At 53.5% G+C, this 2975-nt stretch overlaps 1 long non-coding RNA gene across 1 annotated transcript in view; it reads right to left on the bottom strand.

Annotated features, from left to right (window-relative positions):
- Positions 1-2075: 2075 nt before the first annotated feature.
- Positions 2076-2975, bottom strand: part of LOC109291560 — a 19657-nt gene continuing 18757 nt past the window's right edge. The window contains exon 3 of the long non-coding RNA XR_002095885.1: positions 2076-2159. This is a non-coding gene — a long non-coding RNA (uncharacterized LOC109291560). The remainder of the gene's footprint in view (positions 2160-2975) is intronic.

Genomic DNA, 2975 nt, shown 5'->3' with positions numbered 1-2975 from the left:
CCCTTCTCCCTTTTTTAAAGATGGGGGACCACATTGGCTATCTTCCAAGCATCTGGCACCTGGCCCGACCACCATGAGTGCTGGTAAAGCTGTGCCAAGGGCCCTGTAATAACCCCTGCTAGCTCCCTGAACACCCTGGGGTGGAGAGCATCTGGACCCGCTGATTTGAACACGTCCAGCCCCTCCAGAAGCTCTCTAACCTGGTCCTCCTCAACCAGAGGTCTTGAGGTGTTCCCCTTGAGCCCGTCTTGCATCATGGTGGGGAAGTCCTGGTCCCTGCCCAAGAAAACGGAGGCGAAGAATTGGTTAAAGAGGTCTGCTTTCTCCTCTGGTGCAACCACCAGATTGCCCAGAGGATCTTGCAGGGGCCCCACATTTCCCGGTGCTTTCTTCATCCTCCCTATATATTTGAAGAAGGACTTTTTATTATCTTTGATCTTGGATGCTAGTCCTAGCTCTATGTCTGCCTTAGGTTTCCTGACAGCCCCCCTACTGGCCCGAGCAGAGGAGGTATACTCCTCTTTGGAGATAGCACCTCCCTTCTACCGGTTGTACGCCACCTTTTTGGCAATCAGTTATTCCTGGATGCCCTTGGTGAGCCTTGGAGCCAGGGAGTCTTTCGGGCACTCCTGCCCCCCTTGCTTCTTGTTGGGATGGTCACCCCTTGGGCCCTGAGTATTATCTCCTTAAGGAACGACCACTCATCTTGGGCACTGAGCTCCCCTGCTCTCGAGAACCCCAGCGCCTCTCCCACTAATCTCAACTCATTGAAATTGGCCCTCTTGAAGTCTAGGGCTACCGCCTTGCTGCAGTCTCTTGACACCCTGTGTAGATGCAGGGCAACCCCGCATGGGCTCTGGGCAGCTGCACCAGGAAATGCCAGCAGCAGCAAGGGGGAGGGGGCCACTTTTACCTTGTGCCGAGCAGCAGCTTCTGACTACGCTGTCCCTGCTGAGCCTGGGCAGGTGAGCTTGGAGCAGGCATGGTGCCAGAGCTGTGCATCATAGGTCCCTGCCAGTACTGCAGGGCTGGGGCTGGTGGCCAGAAGTCACTGGCAGCACCTGGGCAACCTAGAAGGGCAGTCCTGTCGTGGAGCTGCCTCAGTCCCACTGGGTGGTTAGGGGGTGGCAGGCCATCCCACAGGTGGGCGGTGCAGAGCAGGCCAGGTCCAGGTTGTGCCCAGGTTCCAGCTGATCCACGCTGATGGGGGTGAGTATGGAGAAGGTGCGAGGCGTGCTGGGGCTGCACTGTTGGTGGTGGCAGGGAGGCACCTCAGGGTGCGCAGGCTCTGGGTTGTCGCAGGGTGGCTCAGGGGGCATGTGTGGGGGGCTTCCATGCACACCCCACCATGCCCTCAAACCCCACAACCACACCATCCCTTACACACAATCACCCCCCCACAAACACCACGCCTCCATGCATATTCCACACCCCCACATACCTCCAGACACCCTACTGCCCTCCACAAACCCCATATCTACCCACAGTCCCCGACACATTCCCCACAGCCCCCCTACACCCACTCACCCACATCTACACGCACACTCACACCCCACATACACACATCTGCAAACACACCTGCAGCCTCCCACAAACTCCATACCCACCCAGCCTTGCCTCTACACCCCCCACCATATACAAGAGTAAGACTTCATTTTGAGCTACTATGCAGTCACCTCTGTGTATACCACACAAATCAGGACAAAAATATCTTTTTACATAAAATTAAAATATGTTATTGTCAGTGTTTGATTTTTTAGTATATAATTCGGTTTTTCTTCTGGGTCCAAGATGGCATACCCCCTTCCCAAAAGGCATACTGCTTGGGGCAAGGGGAGGGACTTCTGGTGGCAAAAGTCAGGGGCTAGGGGGCAGGACTTCTGATTCCAAGGTAGTGGCCAGGGGGCGGGGCACCCACCAAGAGGCAGGACCACCCTTGCGGCCCTCTATAGCCAAAACTTGCTAAGTGGCCCTCCAGCCAAATTAATTTTCCATCCCTGCTTTAACTGAACAGCCAGGGCTGTTTTTTCTGTATCTCTTCCATAAGCTTGTCCCAGATGCTTTCACTTTCTTTCATAACTAAGCCAGTTGTGGATCTCTGCTTCATTCTGCTGCTCGGTGTGGTCCTTTCCAGTATCCACCTGCTCTAGGCTGCAGAGCTTGATGTAGCTCATTAAATATCTGTTGGAGAGAGAGAGAGTGAACACCTCTGTAGCCCCATGGCTGGGGCAGTCATTTGTGACCTGGGCAACTTCATTTGTCTGCTACTAGGTTAGGGTTACAGCAGCCCTTCCCAGCCCCTGGCATCCATAGCAGTTTTGGTTCCCTCCTTTGTGTGGCTGTTACTTCCATCTCTCCTTTGCACTGTCCAGCCTTTGTCCTGGACAGTGGTTAACAGGCCCCGCTGACTTCCTGTGCAGTGGGCAGGGGGTGAGACTAGATGACCTCCAGAGGTGCCTTTCAGCCCCACTTTTCTATGATACGGTCTCAGACTTCCCATCGAGCCCAAACTGCTCCAAATGCCACTGCTGGCGGGGTTGGGAATCAGAGCAACCGAAGCGCTGCAGTGAGGTGGAGTGCCCATGGTGGACTGGAAAGCACATGCTGCTTCAGTCACGGTTGCTATCACCCCATTTTTCTCCCGTCAGCCCATTAAAACCAGCAGAGTTCCCTTGACTTCCATGCAGTAACTCTCTTGATGTATGTAGTTGGCAGGAAAGAGGCCAAGAAATGCTGAAATTAAGGCAGGGTTTGAGCAAGGGTTCATAATGGCAGTAGGTTGGTATTGTATCTCTCACCGTCTGTGCAGAGTGGGCCAAGGGGAAATTAGAAGCCGATCAAACTTTGCCTACAAAAGTGGCCATTAACAGAATCTCTCTGTACACGGATATGCATGGTTTATTTCATTTTGTGCCAGCCTATTCCATTTGGGTTAATAAAAGAAATATCTGTTCTATTAGGTACATTACAGCGGC

The sequence above is a fragment of the Gavialis gangeticus genome, unplaced genomic scaffold (assembly GCF_001723915.1).
Source record: "Gavialis gangeticus isolate Ggan-Ray unplaced genomic scaffold, GavGan_comp1, whole genome shotgun sequence".
In the NCBI taxonomy this organism is placed as follows: domain Eukaryota; kingdom Metazoa; phylum Chordata; order Crocodylia; family Gavialidae; genus Gavialis; species Gavialis gangeticus.
Note: the sequence above shows the minus strand (reverse complement) of the source record. Positions and strands in the feature narration are given on the sequence as shown.